At 43.3% G+C, this 23201-nt stretch overlaps 1 protein-coding gene across 2 annotated transcripts in view; it reads left to right on the top strand.

The window, feature by feature from the left end:
* The first annotated feature begins 249 nt into the window (after positions 1–249).
* Positions 250–23201, top strand: part of dag1 (dystroglycan 1) — a 51699-nt gene continuing 28747 nt past the window's right edge. The window contains exons 1-2 of one of the 2 annotated variants that reach the window (XM_080779868.1): positions 250–391; positions 647–947. The gene's annotated coding sequence lies outside the window, so the exon portion shown is untranslated. The remainder of the gene's footprint in view (positions 392–646; positions 948–23201) is intronic. The other variant, XM_080779869.1, reaches the window with a different exon arrangement.

The following is a 23201-nucleotide window of genomic DNA, read 5'->3' as shown; positions in this document are numbered from 1 at the left end:
GTGTGTGTGTGTGTGTGTGTGTGTGTGTGTGTGTGTGTGTGCGTGCGTCCGTGCGTCCGTGCGTGGTGGAGAGAGAGAGAGAGAGAGAGAGAGAGAGAGAGAGAGAGAGAGAGAGAGAGAGAGAGAGGGTGGGGGCCGTTGGGGGTGGAGTAATTCAGAGAATGTTCCCTCCCATTCCTCCTCCCCCTCTGTCTCCTTCTAGTTCCACTCCTCCAATGGAAATTCATCCTTCAAGCTCTCCAGCGGACATTTGCGTCGAGGACCTCGGCAGGATAAGGACATACAGGCCAGGGGCGAGGTCCAAGCAAGCACATCATCTCGCTGGGTTAATGGGTGTACTGGTAACGGCGGAACTATAGCTCATCTTATAACGGCGAATCAAGACCTTAAGGTTAGCCTGCTATTTCAACCACTACTGTATATCAAACCGTTATGTGATTTTCTCCCCCTTCTCGTCTTTTTCTATTCTTTTTTTTTGTTTTCTTCTTTTCTTTGGGTGAAGGTGAACTTGTTTCCCGGAGGCAGTGGCACACTGGCACATCCGCAGAAGGATCTGTTATCAAATAACTGTCACTGTTCTGGTGGTGAATTGTGTGCGTTTCTTATTCCACGGTCTTATCTTTTTTTCTTTTTTTTTTTAATAAAGGCGCTTTGCTCTGCGACTACCACTAACTTTGGATCACCTCACCGAGGAGGAGCAGTCATTGTGACGCCAGCGAAAGGGGAACGGGAGACGGAGATTTGACACCGACACGCCAGCCTATATTTGTCCGTCGTGAAAGAGAAGGAAAGGAACGAAGGATCGTGCTGGACGTCAACCAAGCAGCGACACACGGAGTGTGTGTTTGTGTGTGTGCCATAGGCTACTGCTCCTCTTCCACACGGGGAGAAGAACCGAACCGCCGAGAAGAACGAACGGGGGGATTTTAAAACGAGGAGAATTCACGGTCAGTTTCTGTTTTTAAATCACGGTCTGAAATCTCTTCCTGCGCCCGCGCGCGTGTATTAGTAGCATGCGTGATTCCAGGCCAGCATATGTGGCATACAGTAGGCTACTACATGTCATGTATGAATGTGTGTGTATGTGGCATACAGTGCATGTATGCATTAATGCATGTGTATGTGGCAGTGGCATACAGTAGCGGAGTAGCCTACGGTATAGCAAGCCTTTTGACCATTATGATTATGAATGACTAGTGTGTGGCATACAGCCTACAGGACCAACATTTGTATGTGTAATAGCCTATGTTGTGGTTGTGTCATACATACAGGACATGTTGTGTATGTGGAACACACAGCACATGACATACACATTAACATTCAGTATTACATGTGTGGCTGTGGGTTGAGTCTTCAGTGTCAAGCTGAAGACTCGACACTAGCGAAAGTGAACGAGATGAAGGCAGGGGAAGAATGTCAGAGGACTGAGAGGAGATATAGAGCCTATAGCTGTGTGTTGGTGGAATCGTGGGGCTAACATTGACTGCGGACGGTCACGGTTGTCTTTATTTAGCAGTCAAACTCACTCAATTCCCACGTTTACCAAATGTATGTATGAGCATGTTGATCCATCGGGGGAGTTTGACTATAATATCGTCGTGTCGCGGACTGTGTGGTCTGAGAGGCAGCGCTCCAGTCCAAAGCAGAGCGAGCGAGAGGATATTTTTGGCATTCAGTCGTCGTGTTATTAGCTGGCTTGCTGGGCTACTTATCCCCAGCTACCGCGTCTCACCCCCCGCCCACTTCCCTCCCTCCTGCCTGGCCGTGCCTGCCCTGCACACTTGCACAGCTGACCCGACTCCAGAGGACTCGGATTCGGCCAGCCATGCAGCCTCCTTCACTTCACCCCCCCCCCTCCACCAGCCCTGGCTTGGTTCAAGCAAAAACAGGTGCATTTTAAACGGGCTGAGAATGGCTCTCATTTAATTTTAAGTGATTGCGTCTGTACATTACAGTCCGTTACATTGCAGCCCAGGCGTTATTTTGGTTCTTTTCTTGGCGCATTACTTCACAGGTGACAATTGGGCCCCCAGCCAAGATAATCGAGGAGTGAATCCTTCCAGTTTCGTTTAGTGTCCTTTTGACTTGTCTTCTTTTACTGTGTGTGTGTGTGTGTGTGTGTGTGTGTGTGTGTGTGTGTGTGTGTGTGCCAATGTACTGTAGCCTAATTTTTATTTTCTACTGTGCTACTGGCCTCTCTACCATGTTTGTGCCCTGGGACGCTGGGCTTCTAAAAGGGATACATGCAAATAGAGGGAAACACCATGTAGTGAATCATTGTATCCACCACTACAGGCTTAGCTGTTTTATAAATGTATAATGACCCCAAACTTCCCCCCAAGAGATCACAGCATGAGCATATAGGCCTGTGTGTGTCTGCGGCTAGGACTTGAGTGTGTCACCTAATGATAAACCATGGGCTCTTTAGGCGGGCAAAGTGTGTGTGTTTCACCGTGAATCTTGTCGTGATTCCCCTCACGTCTGCTCTGCCATGGAGACGTTTGAAAGCCATGCAGCCCTGCTCGCGGTCTGTCTCCTCGGCAGAGCAAGCCAGGGAAGACAAAGAGGCCAGGATATGATGAATGTTCAGTACCCTAGAAGTACCCACCTACATTCAGCAGGCAGTCTACATGTGCCTACAAGCAACAGCAACACATCAGGGCTATTACCCATGCCCAGTGCAATGTGTGCATAAGATCCAGTCAGATAAGGGTTAAAGCAAGCTAGCAATTTTGGCTAGACTACAAAGGTGGTTTTCAAAAGAGCATACAATTGGTATCTGACCTTTTGAGTTTCGCTTACTATTCCGCTCCAGTTTTGGCTTCTGTCCATTGATAATTTAGAGTAGCCTATCATGTATCAAGGGCAAACAAGATTATTATTAATGATATTATTATTATTATTAAAAATCATATTGAGCCAGATCAGAATTATACAATGTCCAGGACTATATTTCAACATAATAAATAAAACAATTCATCAATTAATCTCTTATCTATAGGCTATTATACAGACAAGCTAGAAAGCATTGTTGAACTGTAAGTTTACATAAGACATGTCAACGCATAATGTCACTAAATTATATACAGTATATTTAAAGGAAAACGTTTTTTTTTTTAACCGGTTTGAATCCCTATGACTTTTCTTTCTCTAAATAACTACCTTAAGTGAGTTATTCACTAATGGGCCATTTGGAGGGTTTGAATGTGTCCCCTGGGTGTATTTAGTCTTTGTCAGTAGGCTACAGACTAGGCAGAGAGTGGCACCTATATCCCTATTAATTCCCAATGGATATAAATCAATGTAAGAGGTATGCTTTCAGCTTGCTCTATTTTATGCCTTTATAGTTGCTCCCAGATGGACTCAAATCAACAACCAAAGCATATTTTCATTTTTTACAGAGGTCTATTGAGTAGAACTGTAGACTATATATGTATTGCCAGTTACCACTGATGTAAATCAGCAATCAGATCTACAGCTGAGCACACTTCTCTCTCTCTCTGTGTGTGTGAGACTGTGTGTGTGTGTGTGTGTGTGTGTGTGTGTGTGCGTGTAAACAAGCATCATGTTAGGACTGGTGTCTTTAATCCCCTACACAGCTATGTGTTTGTTCACCAGAAAGCAACAGGATGGAACAGCCTATATTGAATACGTGGGTGTAAGGTGGTGGTGGTGGAGGAGGGGGTTTGGCGCTGGCGGCGCTGAAATTTGTACTTGCACAGGACTTAAAATTTCTTCATACGTCTTGAGTTTGCAGTGGTGTGTGATCGACACTAAACGGTGCGATGTTTGGTCTTTGGCGGGGGTATTTAGAATTGGTGCGTGTGTTGTGTGTTTTGATGTCTGCATGCTAGCTTCGTGTGTGTGTGTCTTGTCTATGCTCCTATCGATGAGTGTGCCTGTGTTTTAGTAACACTACAATAAGTAGTAGCATATTAGTAAGAGCATCAGTAGCAGCAGCAGTGTAACCCAGATTAGTGTCGCTGGCTGGCTGGCTGCTCTAGTAAATAACCTCAGATTGTCTTGTCTCCAGAAAGAGAAGCAAAGGACAAACAGCCAGCCGTACATGTTCATTGGAATCCTCTATTGTGTGTTTGTCTGTTTATATGTGAGCATGTTAATAATGTAAAATGGTTAAAAATCCATTTGTGGTTGTGGTTGATGCCAACTTTCAAGGGGAGGTTCAGGTTGTCTTTCTTTCTGTGTGTGTGTGTGTGTGTGTGTGTGTGTGTGTGTGTGTGTGTGTGTGTGTGTGTGTGGAGTCAAGAGCAGCGAAGAGCTCACTTATGAAAGCTTGCTTCAGTCTTCAGTAACAAGAAGGTACGCTGTTAGTCTAAAAGTCTTTAAATTACCTCTAAAAGAGAAATGTCCTGCAGCCGTCTTTTCAAGCTGATGATTAGGGAGCTCTGTATTGGACTCTGGCCTCTACACTTTTCGCACACATACAACTGCAATTTGTTCACATTAGCTCTGCCATGTGCTTTAATGCAGTTTAATATGAAAGTCTTCGTGGTCGCGCTTGGTTCTTTTTTATTTCTGTCCTCCTTGAAGCTTGCAGAATATTATTTGAGTAATCGTAGTCGCATACGAAACAAGATAGCACATTCAAACCCCACTTAAATTCAAGAAGTGTGTTAGGCAATTAAGCTTGCTGATTCCTCCTTAGGGAAATGCAGTTTAGAAAAATTAATTCACATTTTCCATGTATTTGTATGTGTAACTCTAATTTGGAGTTATTTCCTCCCCGTGGTTATTTATGTAAACCATTATGCTGACTATAACATGTCCTCAAGAACCCCCCTCCCCCAGCACTTGGTACCCCATGGTAGCATCTGAAAAGTATTTATGTCAATCTTATGAGGCTCTTTCCTCCTAATCATTCCTTTAAATCAATACAAAAACAAAATACTGTGATGATTCATGTCATACAATTTCAGGCTCAGCACAAATGACATGCAGCACAATATAAAAGGCACATGGCATATGGGAGGCAGTCATACATACTCTCCAGACACATTTCTGAACCCCCTGCAGTACCTCTTCTCTCAGCCCCCTCCCAGCTGACCAATCTTAGGCTCTCTGCTTCTTCAAATTGAAGAGACATGGTGGGTGGGTGTGGGTATCTTCTGGTGGGTCTGCATCCCACATAGTTTTGAGATTCTGATAGTACCGTGCCGTTTCATTGCTTGCCTATTCTGAAGGCTTTGGATAGAGCGTGTCTGGAAAAAGAAAAAGGGGAAAGTGTGCATGTTGCAGAATAAGTCCATCACTTTGGGAGAAGGGATTTATCTCCTATGCGTGGTAAGAATCACTCACTCCCTCGTTGACTCTCCCCCCTTCACCCCTCTGGACTAAAATAGCGAATGAGCCATCTATATGTTCTGTGGCTCCACCTCCTTGGCTATTCTTTCACTGTGAGTCACACAGACTGAAAACAAACGAACAAAAAAACATGACCCCACCTGTCGATGCACATGCGTTTGTCACAACTAAAAAATAATACGTTCTTTGGAGGTTATAAAAAACACAGCTTGCTGAAGGTGTGGAATACGTGGCTATTTGCGGCCTCTATTCTTAGTATAGTATGATAACACCAGGAAGAGAAATGAGCTTGGGTTGATAAGGTTCGTTAGCAAAGTCCTTTGGTGTAAAAACACTGGCAAGTTTCAGTGAATGTGGACATAGGATAAGAGAACTGCAGTCGGTTCCAGACTGTCTGGCATTGTCATGTCAATATGCCATGTCAATATGCCTCCAGATATCTTTGTCTAAAATGTGTTGTCAAGGGATAATACATGTGTGCAATCACCAACCAATTCAACCTCCATGTATGTTAGCTATTATGGGCATTGAAGTAACTTGAGGGAGAAACCCATTGTACTATTAGATGAGTCAACATCGCAGAAGGCTCAACGCCTCAAATCTTACACCTTTTAACTGTTGGCATATAACTCAGTCTTTACTATTTCATGCCATGTTTAAAGTTTTATGACCCCGTCACATTCCCTATGAGCTCCAGTGTTTACCGCAGTCTGTCTAACCCAGCCTTGGGTTTTATGTCCTCTGGGTACAGGAGTACCCAGCTGTTATCTTCAGTCTGCTGCCGAGAGAAGTCTGAATTATGCTTGGTTGTACGCGGGTGTCGCACACTGGAAATAGATCACAACTCGTCACACTGCAGCGTGTTGTGAGCTTGTAGATTGGCAATTTTTGTTTTGCATGTGTAACTATTACTAACCAAGTATAAATTAGGCATAATAGTCAAAGGTCACAGAGCAGTGCACTAAGCAGGGCTGTGAAGAGCATACCGTACTTCATTTTATATGGCCTTGAAATATTTAGTATACTTTGTCATTTGAATTGTATCTCACAATTATATCTGAGAACAATTTCTATTGTGCCTCTCTCTCATGATGTATGCATATTTAGCCTATCGTTGGACACAATATCTGGAGTCAAATTAAACTGTGTCAAACGGTATCCTATCCTCAATATATTGTTTGATTCATTATTGTATTCTGTGGCAAAAAAGAAAACGGCGCATGGTGGCGTGGGTTTGAGACCATCTATGGTCTGTTGCCCTGGCTGTACTGTTAAAATTATTTTGCTGTACTGTCAAATAATGAAGGAATAGTCAAATAAAAATTTGTGTGGATCTTGGGATTCACATGTTAACAGCATGGGTCCAATGTGGATCTCAGAATTCATGTGGCGAGCCAGTGATGCCAGTCGTCTTTGGTGTCATGTATGGCGTATGGCCCCATATTTGCCCATAGTTTGAACCAATCTGAGCCCCTTTGACATTACATTATAAGGTCAGAGTAAAATATTCTAGTCACCTATAAGTATAAAATGTGAACAAAAATAAAGAAATAGCAGAGGTACCTCTGTAGCCTACTGGCAGTGTGCAGACTGTGCACTGAGACACAGACTGACCCTATTATAGACGGCTAGACTCCTGCAGAGCCACCCTGTGAGAATGAATGAACCCTGACTCCGGGTGTGGTGGACGGTGGTACCAGCAGCATTGCCTTCTCATATTCCCTTGGTTGTGAAAAGCCAAATTCAGCAGTTGGTGGATATTTGGTAAACTGCTGTCCAGTCAAACGACACTGGAAAGCATTCACTGGGCCTGGGGTTGTGCCCAATCACCAGTGCTTTTGGATAATAAATGTCAGTTGTTTCGGATTCCAATTGCTGGCGGGAGCTGAATGTGACAATCTCCGGCCTGCTCTGTGTATGCTGGGTGGTTGTAAATGTGTCCAACTGTCCATGCATGGGTGTTTCCATTTGTAACAGCTTTCAACATAGATTTGTACAGCTGCGGAGGGGCATGGCATGGCAGCCTGTCCTGGGTTATGAGCAGTGGTGGTCATTAAACGTTTATTCTCTTGTTTTGCTCATATAGAGGTTTTGAGATTTGTTATCCAACATGGTGATGCATGGAGAGGTTTCTCCTAGTATTTCCCATTACATTCCTACGCTCCCTTTTTAGACCATCTTGATATATATATATAATAATTGCAGGGTTTCATTAAAAAACCAAAACATTCACCCAGATATCTTTTGACAAACGACTACTTATTCTTTTTTCTCACGCCACTAGTGGCACCATGGCTGTTATGACACATTTTGAGGTTTCACAATATCAGAACACAACTCCTGCGTTCACTATGTCTGACTTATTTAGTCTGAAAAAAAGATTAATTGCTGTACAATTGTAACTGTCTGCTATCAGTTATAGAGCTACTGCCATGACACACATCCATAGAGACGGTCACTATTATCATGACCACAATGTTATAATATGACACTCTCATTGCTGCCATACTGTAGGTATGATAATACAGTGAACATTTCTTCAGACAGTGTTTCTGGGCACTCACACAACTGCCATCCATTTTCAACTCGGATTCCCAAGTCTACTGCCTTTCACCCCTCATCATCATCTCCTCTGTAGGGTTGATTACAGCCCTAATGGCTATGCAAAAAGTGGAGATGGTGACCATGTGTGTTACTGCTGAGTTGGTAAGGAAGAGATAGTCAGGGCCAGAGACCAAGACATAAGAGAGAAAAAACCATTAGGGAGAGTCAGCAAGATCGTGTCATGAAGAGAGGGAGAGAGAGAGAGAGAGAGATAGAGGGAGGATGAAATTGGGAGAGTTTGAGAAAGGGTCGGCAGTGCAGTAATTAGTTCTGGGGCATTAACTGGTGATCAGTGGACGGTTTTATTAGGCAGCATGTTGTTTTGGCTGGTTAGCCTTTTGGACATGGAATCAAATGGAACACCACGTTGCTCGGTCACCCATGGGAGGAATTCTATGGCAATGCCAGAACACTCACTGTGGTGAAAACAACAAGAATTCTGTTATCACTACATGATAATAATCGACAGAAAGTAAAAAGTCCGAAGTACTTATTTTTGTCTTTGCAGTTCATGCTATTTCTAAAATGAATGTTTTATTAGCCTGTGTTTTTCTGCCTGACTGGTCTTTTGTATCCAAATGGCTGACCATTTAGGGTTGCCTAGTCAACCATAGAGGAATTACTCAAAAATGCTTAAACATTGTGGGAAAAAAAAATAATCTAATTCCACCGCAAAAACGTTATCAGAATTTACTTTTAGCAAGCTGTTTGCTTTCTATAATCATAGTTTAGGTTGGATTACATAATATGCAATAGTATTTATCATTCACAAGTCGATTATATATATATATATATATATATAATCGTATTTGATTTGTAGAACCATTTTTGGGAAAACATGTTTTTAAATTGTTATTAAATATTTCTTGAGGTTTCTTTTTCATTCTATGAAATGTTTCCCTTTCTTGTTTTAAGTCTGAGGTCAAAGGGCTGTTTTTGGTTGGTTAGTCTTTTGGATACAGAGCCAAATGCAGAGCCCTGTTGCCTAGTCAACCGTGAAGGAATTCCGCTGCGCCACACAACAACCAGACACAACCACTGAATGTTAAAGCATGTTGCCGCAATGACAAGCCAGACTCTATTTTACTCTACACACTGGGGGCTAAGGAATAACGTTTAACTCACGCTCAGTGACTGACCCAAAAGTCTGAAAAATATTATTATTGTTATTAAACATGAAAAGGTCTTTGGTTTTAGATTATCTGGCATATTGTGTTGACACCACGGAGGGTAAGAAACACGAAAGAAAATATGAATTGTTTTTCACTTTAAAATATGAAGCTCATTTGGCTTACTTCTACACCACTTCTGAACTCTTTAGAGAGCTGAGTCTTATGATTATAAATTAAACATTTGATTTACAAAGTGTAGCACCAGTAAAAAAGTTTCAAGGAATTCAGAAAATGCACAACACAAGCTGATCCTACATCAGTGTGTGTGTGTGTGTGTGTGTGTGTGTGTGTGTGTGTGTGTGTGTGTGTGTGTGGACAAACATCTCACGTAAATCCACCTGGCCCGGCTGCTTTTACAATGCTGGTGGAAGACAAACATAGCAAGCCTGGACTGGAAATGAGGCAGGACAGCACAGAGCAGTGTCAAATCTCACAGCCAAACACCATCAGTGGTTGTCTTCACACCAGCCATCTCACTCGTGTGTGTGTTTGTGTGTGCCTGTGGTGTTCTGATCTTCTGAATGGATGACATTGTTTTCTGGCATGGATCCATGCACGCACGCACGCACGCACACACACACACACACACACACACACACACACACACACACACACACACACACACACACACATTGACTCAGTTCCACAAAAAGGCTTTACCTTTCTACAATTTGTGGAACCCGTGACAAAATGGTGAAAGCAAATAACAGTAGTAATACGAACACATTTTTGTAGATGGTCCCAAATATGGTAAATGTTGTGCCTTTATCCAAGGCAATGTGCACTACATTCACACACACATCCATACACCAGCGGCAGAGGAAACCAAGCAAGTTACCAACCTGCTCATCGGGAGCAATTAGGGGTTCAGTGTCTTGCTCAAGGACGCTTCGACACTAACTCTAGGGATCTGTTCTGGAAAGCGCTTCGTAATGGGGGTTTTGAGTTGACTCTTCATTCAAGTGAATACTTCAAGGGCGTGAATCTTCACTGTCATGACAGGATATACACACACACACACATACACAGCAAGAGGAAACGCCCTTTGGGCAATGGATCAAGATCAAGATGTGATGACTCGACCATTCGTCCATTCGTCCATCTATCCGACTCACATGATAGGTACTAGGTAGTCACTCATAAGAGTGAGAGCTGTCGTCTGCGAATACAAACTAATAATTCATGTTCCACAGAGTGCGTGTGTGTGTGTGTGGGGCCTGGGAGAGTGGGAGCACAAGATTGCACACTGCCTTCCTTTTTCACTGTATGTGTCTTTTGTTCAGCACCTGTAGAATCTTTTGACATATGTTGTGCGTGCTTCCCTTTGGATTCTATTTCTAGTGAGGGAGAGCAAGTGTGTGTGTGTGTGTGTGTGTGTGTGTGGAGAGACAGGCTGAAGGGAGGGACTTGGGAGTGACGGGAAATATGTGGCAGTGTAGCGTCTTGATTGATGGGTGTGGAGGATGCAGTAATGGAGAGAACGGGAGAGAGGTGGGTAGAGAAGGAGGGAGAAATATGCCTGGAAAGAGTGAGAGAGTTGAGAACTTGGTGCAGATAAGTAACTTAGAAATACACATAATGGAAACAGACCGAAGGAGCCAAGTGGAGGAAAACAATGAGTGGTTAGGTGAAAATTAAAAATGTAAACCGAACATTTGTACCAAGCTGTACCAACGCCGTCCTTCAAGGAGTCATTCTGACCTCCGCGGGCACTTCCAGAACTCGGAGGAGGTGGGGCGGCATTGTTTACATGGTCGCCGCTTCAAAGAGCATTACAATTTAATAAGGCAGTAATCTTCAAGGGTAAATGGCCCGTGCTGTGCACCAAGCACGCCTAGCAACCTCCCCTGATGCCCAGAATAGATCAGCCTATCGCCCTTTTAGAAGAAACTCCTATCACTAATCTCAAAAGGGGTTCATTTCTGAAATGACGTAGATTCATTTTGAAGGACAAAATGATTACACAAAGTTCAACATTTAATATCCCTCATATATAAAGGGTCCACTTTGTAGAAGTGCTATCGCTCCCATGGTCAAGTACGTGCGTCACCTGCTATTCTTTAAAAAATAAATTTAGATTTTGGCCCTTGGTTCTTTTGTAAGAATGTGTGTTACTTTTTCAATTGAATGTGTCCTTTTGAAATCTATAGCAGTCGAGTTAGGCTGTATATCTGTGACAGGCTGCATGAGTCACTCGGTGTACAGCTGAATGTGGACACACTTTTAAAAATACCAAGAACAACTAGGAAAATGTGCTCCAAGTCTCTGCCAGGACGGGATGACTACCCAGCAGAATCCAATCATCATATCGCCAGTGATACATCTTGAACATGGCAAAATGGTGGAAAATCTTGTCGGGACAGAAATGTGCCCAAATGTGATCCAGGGTAAAAACTCATTGATGTATAGTATGACCTATGGTTCAAGGTTTATAGGTCAAAACATGACACCACCTGTTATAGCACCTCCCATGATGTTCTTTCTTGGCCTACTGGGAGTGAGCATGCAAGGTGTGCGTGGCCATTGAAATTAAGTTCCAGTCAGACAGTTGAACCCATCCATTCACTGGGATCTCCAGGTTTTGGATCCAATCCGTTGGACCCGTACACTCTATTACAATTATTGGACGTAAACGGTGGACTCACTCCAACTATGCTTTTTGTAAGTATGTGAAAGTAATTGAGGCTGCCAAGAAAATGTGATTTATGTTTGGCAGAGTCCAGGCGCTGCTCAGAAATCAACTGCCTGAGGCACCTATTGATGACGTGCTGTCAGTCAGGACCACACAGGGAAAAAAAGAAAGAACAGAGAAATGGTCATTCTCACCAGTTGTTTTGCATACTTTCTGTGATTTATTGTATTCAGATAAATACGGCATTTGAAGCTTTTTTTGTTTTGAACCCATTTTGGGCAGGAACCCCTTTTGTTGTTAGCATTATGCTATGCTTCTCTATTGAAAAATAGAGTGGTGCGTTACGAGCTTGTAGGTCTGCTATTTTTGAAAAATCAAAGAACCACTGACATAGAAACATAGCTTTTTCAGAAAACTGTCAGGATGTAGAAGACATTTTTAGAATCTGATCTCAGGTCAAAATGGGCTAATGTAGCGTATTAGGTGAGATTAATTTCTAATGGGACCTGGGTTGAAAAGATGCCTCAAATCCATTACAGATCCATATTAGCCATTTAACAATCCATATCAGCTATGACGGCATAATGATCCTCAGTCCCGAGATCATCAGCGTTTTGGAACGACTCATAACAAGTCCTTTCCCAAACATGCATGTCTGAGGGGTCAAAGAGAGAGAAAACTGTTCCCCAAGGCACTCCTCCATCATCTGCTATGTATTTAAGTGCTGACGCATTGTGCTACCGGCCCACGGATTCCATTGAAGCTCACCTCAAACCAGGTGTGGATCTGACGCAGGGTAAGGCCTGTAATCAGCTGAAGCCATGCTCCTCTGGAATGCTATGAATTCTCTTTGAACACTCAGAACATAAGGCCCTCTAGACCCTTTAACTAGTTGAACACTATAGCGTTCCTATTCCCGAGCATACCATAATGTGAGAACATGAACAGTCGGCAACAATAAGCAAACATCCAGCGGAAATAGCCTAGCTTTAGATTGGCTGTTTTTGACAAAGGGAGATGGATGGATAGATGCCATCATTGATCAGGTGGAGGAATGTTAGTCGCCCCGAGGTAGCGCAGTATAGAATTACAAAGGTAGATACAGAGTAAGGGAAGCAAGTCGGACACAGCATAGGTATGAAATAACAATAAGAAGCATGATCAGTAATGAACAAAAGTATACAACTACAAAAAAAGTACAGTCAACAAAGTATATATTATGTGGCTAGCAGCTTCATGAGAAGCATGGCTTATTTTAAAAAGAAAAATAGACTTCCAATTGATCTATTATGCACTAGTATGGGCAAACTGGATAGACCTTAGCTAATGCACTCGTAAGCCTGAGTGCGGGGATTTTGTGTGTGGACTTTGCAGTTGTACGTAATCTATACATGTCCTTTTTCATTGCTGCGTGGGAATCAATAAAGTTTAGCTTGAAACAGAAGGTAGTTTACAGATGATACATCATTTACATATAATGTGAATTATGAACATGCAAATCTCGGAGGGAGAAACAAACCAGAAAAAAAAGTCGGCTAAAGCCAAAATAGTTCAAAAAAGTTCACTTCTCTGTTTACAGAGAAGAAAAAGGAGTTAGAGGGAAGGGAAGGCAAATTGAAGTAATTCATCTGCAGCCTTCCATCCACTTGGTTGTTATTCTGTGAGACGCACCAGCATGGCCAATGCAGTGATTGTTTGTCCATTTGCTCCTATCTCTCTGTCATTTATCAGGATATATCAATTCAACTAAGTTATAGAAGTATAGCATAGAACATAAGCCCTGTGCTTCTCTCTCTCTCTGCTACTGGAGATATGCCAGCAACTCCATCATCAGCTACCTCCGTCTTTCTCTTCACACTCCCGCCACTCTGTCCGGCTTTCTGTTTCTGTCAACATTTGAAGGAATTCCTGTTCGATGTCTCTTTCTCTATTGCTCGCACGCACGCACACACACACACACACACACACACACACACACACACACACACACACACACACACACACACACACACACACACACACACACACACACACACACATATGGAGGTAGCAGTTTCAGTCAGAACTCCAGACTAGTCTTTCCCTGGGCACATCAGCCAGCTCCAACTGGGGGATCCCAAGGCGTTCCAAGGCCAGAAATGGAAATGTGATAACCCCCTCACTGATATCCTGGGCTTTGGTCTGCCCTGTAGTCTTTTCCCAGCTGGGCATGCCTGGAAAACATCCCTGGGGAGGTGCCCGCCCAGGAGGCATTCTTTCTATACTAGATGCCCGAACCACGTAAGCTGGCTCCTTTCTACACTCCGAGTCATCCTGCCCTCCTCCTCTCCTCTCCCTCCCGTTGCTGACTTCATGGTCATCCTATCGTTGTGTTGAATGGAAGATAGCCAGACACAAGCTTTCAGCTACAACTACTTCTAGATCTACATCTACTTACCTCCTTTAACCTCCTTCCTTCCTTACCTCATTATGTCTCCTTCGCTCTTTCCCTCTGTCTCTCTTTCTGTCTCCCTCTCTCCATCTGTCTCTTTTCCCTTGGTCTCAGTCGCTGTTTTTGAACGTTGCAGGCCTCCTTTCTCTCAGCCTTTACCCATCATGGGGCTTTTCTCCCTCTCAGTACATTCCTTTTTGTCTGTCCTTCCCTCTGTCAAACCACCTGTGGCACAGATTAGCATCTATGTCCAGGATAGGATGACACATACTCTGTGTATGCTCAGGGTGTTGGAGTATTTACTGGATGTCTCTCTAACATGTTTCACTCACTCAGCACCTCAGTGCTTTGCTCTTTCTTATTAACATGGCATTGCACATGTAATGATTTGCGTGACTGGTTTAGGAATACATTTGAAGAGCTATCCTCCCTCAGCGTACACCTCAGTTCTTATACTTCCTAGGCTTCCTGGGAACGGCAAGTAACTTTCAAAATCATGCCACGAGGAGAAATAATCAAAACTCACTGATACACATCAGCTCACGGCGGCTATAGCTATGGCACCGTCAGTGTGTACACAAACCGCTATCTCAGTCCATGTGACTGATACAGTATACTGTGCATTGCAGGCTGCGATATCTTTAGCGTGGTTTATTTTAGTTTTTTTTAATAATCAAATGCTTGGAGTTGGAGGTCACATTGCTGCAACCATGAGGCTATCAGTCGTGGCCTGCTATTATCATGGAGATAACAAATGGGGCTCAGAGCCGCCCACTGCACAGCAAGCACCGTGAGGGAGGGCAGCAGGGGCCAGGAGAAAGTGGGAGAGAGTAGGTGGAGGAGGAACAGGGAATCTGAGCAACATTACCAGTGAAGGTAGTGTCAAGATGTCTGTCTGTCTGACTGAGTGAAGGATTGACTGACTGGCCTACAGGCTGACGGAATAAGTAACGTCCTGTTTCTGTCTCACACTCTATGCCTGCCTGACTCACTACTTCACTGAATTAATGGCTGCTGTTACTGTATGGCTGGATGAAGAAATGATGCTGTTTTGACAGTGAGATGGGGACCGGCTGAATGTCTTGACGGCACAATTGCCAAATAGATGAGCTGGCCGGCTTGCGGGCTGGTGATGCAGTTTTGTGGCCTTGCCCCGATAAGATTGAGAGGCTTACTGGCTTGGCCACTGGCAGTGTTGCCGGCTGGTTGTGTATTTATAACAAGGTGATGCATGCCAGATAGGATAGGCCGAGATGAGAATTTATGACTGATATCACCAGGGGATGCGAGGGGAGGGCTATCAGTGCATGCTCATCTCTCTCTCTCTCTCTCTCTCTCACACACACACACACACACACACACACACACACAGCCAAACAAATATTCATTTTGAGTACACGTATCCTCATATCAGACACAAACACGTGGCATACCCAGAGACTGCAACATCATGCGTTCCGCACAAACGACCACACACACGCAAACCCTCGCACAGTTTCACGCGCACACTGCAGCAACACATACACAACGCAGCCAATCCAGTGCGTTATCCAGGTCACTGCAGTATGTGTAGACATGAACGTATCCTATATGTAACATAACGGGGACCATACCTGAACACTGGTGACCTATATTGCTGCTGTTTGTCTTGCAGTTGCGCGACAGTCACGTGTTCTCACTAGCACGGGCTCAACAGTGCTTGTACTGTGGGTGAAAAATAATGAATTGATTGTTATTTGATGCACATATTTTTTTGGAGCGGCGCTGACATCGGGAGACGTCAATGGCAAAATAAACGCTTTGTGTGTATAATCTGTCCGCGACATCATCATCATCATGATAAAAAGCACCACTTAACACGAGTGTGATTGTTTTTACACTGCGTGATTTAGGATTTGCATGATTGTATTCAGCAGTACAAATGGGGGTTGGGGGGGCAATACAAATACACATTTATTGTGAAGACAAACATCACTATGAGCAACAAACCTGCATGCAATGAGGCGAAAAACTAATGCACAGACTGGCTTATGTTGAACACTGCACGTCCTGAGTTGCTGATGCATATTATTAAGAAAAGATGCATTACACGTGCCATCCATGCTAAGTTGCACGGCACACATCCTCTCTTACCTTGCTAAAGCTACGCCATAAACAACACAACCGATAATTTCAGCAGACTTTGCTATTTTGCGCAGACATATTTCTACGAGTAACAACCACTGACATTACACCGGGTTGAAGCATTGCCATCACGGAGACGCAAGGGGTAACACTTGTTGATGGTGCACAAGTTTCAACATAATAATAAGTGTGATTGCGATCGTCTGTGCCATAATTGTGCAAATGCACAATAAATTAGAAGAAACCAATCACTCATGAATAATTTATATAATACATTTATAGTGATATAGTTAGTTTGTCACCAAAGAAGTGTCCTGTTACTCAATAGAATACCAAAAACCATGTCTGTGTAGGCACTGTTGGTATACATTTAACTTGCATAATATTGCAAATTATACCAAACTCACTACACTTAACAGCAATGCTTTTCTTTTCTTATTTCTTTGACGGTAATTAAGTTGAACTCTATTAATAGGCGCCACAACGTTATTCACCCCCTATCAAATATGGCAGAGGGGGCACGGCAGGGCACTTGGGATGGAATTGGGTGGCGCCTGAGAGGAGAAGAGGAGGGAATGAAGCGCACCCTGAGATTAAAGGGCACAGATTAGCCTGTCTGCCAGGCTGTCTGATGGGGTTAGAAGTTTAAGAGGGGGTCTGCATGGGTTGCTCTGTGCGCATGTGCGCGCGCGTGTGAGTGTACACGTGTTCATGTATGCAAGGGTGTGTTGACTGTTGGAGCGTAAAGATGGTTTTTCTGCTCACCCAGCTGTCACTTCTGTCACACCAGCAACCGTCTCCAGCTGTCACGCACACACACAGACGTACACGCACGCACAGAGTCATGGCCGTTGCCAACTGCCCCCAGCTGTCAATGTGTTTCAAGTTAGTTGGTGGTCCGTGTATAGGGCTAAGGTCACACACATGCATACACACACACACACACAAATGCACACACATGCTATAGCCTATAACACATATATGTTCACTACACGCATGTGCATTAGATAGAGCAAATACAAATGCAGACACGTGTACATAACACGGCAACAAAATAGAACAGGGGTGAGTAAATAGCACTTCATTGTTTGTGCGTGTGTGCATGAGAGAGAGGGAGAGAGAGAGATTCTAATTGGAGGGAAATGTAATTACCACAGCTACCTACTTTATTTAACAATAATTGTGTTTCTCCCTCCCCCTCTCTATCTCTCTCCTCATTCTCTGCTTCTCTGGCCCTTTCTCTCTTCATCTGTCTCGCCTCTCTCTCTCTCTCTCTCTCTCTCTCTCTCTCTCTCTCTCTCTCTCTCTCTCTAGCCCCTTCTCTCTTGGTAATTGCTCCTTCTTTCATATTTCATTTCTGCAGTGGTTGCAGTGTTACGTATAATTAGCCAACTGAGATGTGCAAAGGATCATATCCCCCTTATGAGCTGTTACACACACACACACACACACACACACACACACACACACACACACACACACACACACACTAAAACAGGCACACGTTAAAAAAGGCTAGAACGGTGCGAGCAAGAGTGCTGATGTGTCAGTATCTCCAAACACAACAACTGTAATCAAAGTGGACACGTGTTTGGCTGTGTTCGCAATATAACCGCAATTCCCACCGCTGATTTCATTTCTACTTTAGCCTCGCCTCCAATGAAAGCCTCATTTCTACAGTAGGAAGTTAAAGGCCTTCGTTTCGAGGAACTTAAAATGCAATTCTGGTGCTATGGGTTCCCAGACGCTTTGCTTAAGTCAGGAAGAACATGGGGGCAGTTTAATGGACAATTATTTCCGGTCGGATGCCGACCTCAAGCTTTTGTTTCATCTCGACCAAAAGTTCATATTTTCATTCACTTTCCCTTTTTAGTATCACGATTCAAACAACAAAGTGTGTCCTTGCTGTTTGTCATGCTGAGAAGGCCTCCACCTATCTCTGGCAGCACAATTGTGTATTTTTATTTTTATGAAAGATTTTTGTAAAGATAAGGCTCATGTTTTGGGAGATAATAAACGATGTCCAAGCCACCTCTGGTTGCCTGTTTATAACTCTAGCTGGCTGATGTTGTTCTTGGCTCTTCAGAATAGAAGGTCTCCTCATTGTGTTTTTGTAAAAGCAAGAGGGGGGGGTCACGAATGGCCATCACACCCACATGTCGGTACTCAGTTTAGCTGGTGTGTCTACATCTGGACATCTGAAATAGCTGCCACGCCTTTGTTTCTGCTGTCACTACAGGACTTTACTGTACATTTACTCTTTACAATCAATTATGGAACTCTCGACCTTTTCTCATCCTGTTAGGATTCATGTGGCAGAGATTTTTAATAAATGTTGTAATGACGAGTCCGACACAAAAAATAGCTTAAAGCACAATGCCGCAGCCATTGTCTATTCATGGCTTTGTAATTGAGTCGATGTTGGCTAGCCATTATTGGGTGGTTAAAAAGTCACGGCTGTTTGAATTTAATTCATAATCACTTTTCACACGGACAGCTTTGATAAAAAAAATGACAAAGTGCTTCTCAACTATTTTGATAATTGCAAAAGTAACTGCTAGAATAATCGATATCTCCAGCAAAGTAATTTGTGTTGGGTCACCACACACCGTTCTCAAGCAAGTTATGCAAGTTGATTTTCGCACTGCACTGAAATGACTGCACTGCCAGGCCTTGATGAGCCGTATGTGTCAAGTTTCCCTGCAGATTTATAGGGTACATCGAAGTCCCAAAATTGCCACCACGTCCTGATATAAGGTGTACATTTGCTCATTTACCTCTTTGCTTTCCCAGACATCTGGGGTGCTAAAGTGGCTTTTTATGGCTTAATGTGCAGTGTCCAATTTCCCCATAAATTACATTTATATAGTCTGGTGTATGGGTGGTTTGGTGATGTATAGGTGTCCTTTTGTATTGTTTTTCTCCGCTCCAGTGGGCCGTTCAGTTCTTTTTGTGTCATAGGGCAGGTTCACATCTGCTTTCAACGCTTTTATACACACAGAAACACATAGGTTAACAAGCTCCTATATCAAAGCTGTTATTGAGGGGAGCGGCCGGAACTTTCCTCCATAGCTCTGTTATTCCTACCAGTTGGGTTTATTTGTGTTTTTGTCCTGCCTTCCTCTCCCTCTCAGATTCCCTTGTTTTCTCTATTAGTCTGTGTTATTTTTTTCCTTTCTATGATTGTTGTCTCTACAAGGAGTTCCGTCCGTGACACCCATCACTCTAATTTGCGCGGTTCCGCTCACAAGCGATTATTTAACTGTGCATTACCTTCCCTTGGCATTTGACAGTCACTCATTTGACAGTCACTCATTACATTTTAGTTGTTGATGATAAAATAGAGTTAGAACGGCTGGATCTTTCCATACATGTGTCCTGTTCTGCTCTCTCTCTCTCTCTCTCTCTCTCATATCACCATAGCCCATAATTCACTGGGTCTTTGGAGTGTTTTTGGGGCATGGCTGGTTGAATGTTGGCATGGCACACAGAGCCTCTCCTCACTGCCGTATGTTCACACATATGCCTCTGCAAGCAACAACCAATGATACGTCACAGACATGTTGGTACAGTTTCTCTGAGATTGATTATATTTGCCTGCCATGGCATGGATTGCAGACTTGGGGCCAACTGTGACTTAATTGGACTTACATTCAGTCTTAACTGTGACTATAATTAAGGTATGGAGGTCATTGGAGAACACTTTGCTTAGAGTGTAAACACATTGTCACAGCATTTGGAATGAAGACATGGAGTCTGTTCTGCCAAAGCCTGAGTCCATTGAGAAAGGGCTTTGGTATAGGTGGAATCCTATATTGGTATTCTACTTGTCTTAGCCTATTTCTTACGTCTAGTTTTTGTTCCCAAGCTGTCTATATCAATAGTATGGAGATGTCTCACAAGCACTGAGACTAAATGGCAACTAAATGAAAAGGCTGTGGTGTTCTTGCCCTCACGTGTCTTAATGGTAATAAGACAAAAATAGCCAAAATTCCTTGGCTGACGGCAAAACGTGTGTGTGTGTGTGTGTGTGTGCAAGGCATACACCTAAGGCAGAATCGGCCGACAATGTCACTCTTAGAAACTGTTCTCTTCGCTCCTCTCTCTCTCTCTCTCTCTCTCTCTCTCTCTCTCTCTGTCTCTCTCTCTCTCTATAGGTCTCCCTGTCTCTCTAGGTCTCTCTCATTCTGTCATGCCGATCTGGTGCCAATAATAGAGCCATCAGCTGTGACTTTGCACATTGGAAGGTGACAGAGGGACAGGGAGGACAGGGAGAGAGAAACGGGGGATAGGGGTAGATGAATGGAGGGAGAGAGAAAGTGCCGAACGAGTAAAGCAAACACATACAGTTTTGCCCCTGGCTCGATGTATCTTTCACTCACGGGTCACCAGGCGGAATTCCTGCTCTGAAAGTCCAACAATTACATGCATTAATTGAACTGAGTCTGAGACCCACACCACAGAATTATCTGAATATGATAATCTGAGGTAAAATGATAACACAATCTAATTCCTATAGCCGGGGGCAAAGAAAAGCTACGATCCTAAGGCAGTTTCATGGCTAATCAATGGCCATTTCCCCCTCCTCTATACATAATGGCCTTTAAATGCATTTTAGTTTATTGCATGGTTGTAATGCATTGAATCATTAATCTGGCAGAAATGTGATTCAAAGATTTTCTGGTGGCTAAGATGATAGAGAAGTGAGGAAACGACATTGCTCGTGTGTTTTTTCCTGGGTCCAATTTTGGATGTGTTTGGAAGGGGATGGACCCGAGCTCTGTGTCACTTGGTTGTTAATCATGCTATGCGGTCATCACTGTGGAATCCTTGCACTGGCACCTTACTGGCCAGCGCTGGCTAAATGTGGCCTGAAGTGTCATGTCCACTGTCACCTCTACCACCCTACACCGGAACTGACCTGTCGTCTACAGTACGGAACATCAACTGCTCACAAGCAGCAGTGGTGGAAAAAGTACTCAAATGTTGTACTTGAGTAAAAGTATCAATAAGACAACATAGAAATACTCTGTTACATGTCAAAGTCTGGAATTCAAAATGTACTTGTGTGTGTACTGAGTAAGTACACACGTATTGGCATCAAAATGTACTTAAAGTACTCATTGTTGCAGAATGTCTCTTTTCAATTAAGTAAAAGTACAATATTTGCCTCTGAGATGTAGTGGAGTAATTGGAAATACACTCAAATACCTCAAAATTGTAAGTAAATGTAGGTAGTTACTTTCCACCACTGACAAGTAGCCCGTGTGCACATGAACCTTGGTCTCAAGTCTAGAAACCAGTCACATTGCTCTGCGATGCCATCAACAACATGAGAACCTCAAGCTGCTTTTTGGAAAATGTAGTGTTGGGGATTTACTATGCACACTTACAAGGATGTTTTTTTTGTTTTTCATTTGCATTTAGATGACATTATTGAGTGTTTTGCTCCAAGGAAATAAAGTGCCCCTTTTATAATGACCCTGTTATTGAATGTCTGCAATGTAAATCAAGCCTCCCCTGTCCTTGAATTATGTCCAAGATATCTAGATGGCATTATCAAGAATGTCTTGATTGAAAAGTATTTGGGTTTAGTTTTTTTTTTGCCTAGTAGGAGACTTCTCAAAGTAGGCTGACCACAGTGTCTCAAATCTATCGGAGCACAATGTGCATTGTGTTTTGTAGTATGAGATTTCCATGGTGGCTGGAGAAAGTGTTAGACTCTGCGGTATGTCTGTGCTATATGGGCTTTCAGTAGATAGTGTTGTTGGGCTATGTTCTCATCTGTCACTGGCTCTATCTTGGACATTTCTGGGTGCCAGGGATAGTAGAGGTCCCCTAGACCCTGCGCCTGCGGGTGGTCTTTCAAGTGGGTCACGCGCATACTCTCTATATTACATTGTTACTTCATAGCACCTCATTTCATATTAATGTTACGTAAATATGTAAATCTCTCCCCCTAAGATACAGTATGCCACGAGGGAAACTTGAGAGAATATCAGTTTCCATTAGGATATGTTCTGGGGGAACATTCACCAAAAAATAGACTATCTACAAGCTCACAACGTGTCACATTGTGATGTGTTGTGAGCTTGTAGATCTGCTATTTGGTGAATAGACTTGGTGTACTGTAGACTGAAAAAGAACACACCAAGTAAAGTGTAAGTGACATTGATGAATTCCAAATATTATCAGAATAATATTCTATTTAAGTATTCTGAGGCACCCAGCTGGACTTGCATCAAGGCACCCTAGGGTATGAAACCCTGTGCTAGAGGTTAGAGAAGAAACACTTGTAGTTTTAAATGTGGCATACTGCAATTTGTATGATGCAGTCTATGAAAAAGAAAATCAACCCCCCTCCCGAATCACAGCTGTCATACTGGAGAGTAGACCAAAGGCTAAACACGCGTCAAGAATAATGCATTAGTGTGTGTGTGCGGAGTAGACCAAAGGCTAAACACGCGTCAAGAATAATGCATTTGTGTGTGTGTGTGTACTTTTTTTCTCCTAATCCTGTCCTGTTTATTCTATGAATAAAAGTCTCTCCAGAAATAGCCAAGTCACACCTGACCTAAGTTGCTCTCTAGCACTCTCTCTCTCTCCTTCTCATCCACCCCCCTCTCTCTCTCTCCCCCTCCCTTAGTACACCTAGTTGCTCTCTACCACTCTCTTTCTCATCCACCTTCTCTCTCCCCCTCCCTTAGTACACCTAGTGACAGAGTAGTATTGACCCTGCCGGCCTCTCCTTGTGGCTTTGCCATATCAGCAGTTCTATAACTGGATCAAGGAAAAATGTCAGTGGGGAAACTCCACTGCAAAATATGAAATAAAATATGAAATAACGTTCACTTGACACCGCTCTGTGTCTCTTTGGCAATGTGAGGAGCCGATGAAATCTATCAAGTGGTCATCG

Source organism: Protomyctophum bolini, assembly GCF_963924005.1.
Source record: "Protomyctophum bolini genome assembly, chromosome: 2".
Taxonomy (NCBI): domain Eukaryota; kingdom Metazoa; phylum Chordata; class Actinopteri; order Myctophiformes; family Myctophidae; genus Protomyctophum; species Protomyctophum bolini.
The sequence above is the reverse complement of the archived record's forward strand: the minus strand, read 5'-3'. Positions and strand labels throughout refer to the sequence as shown.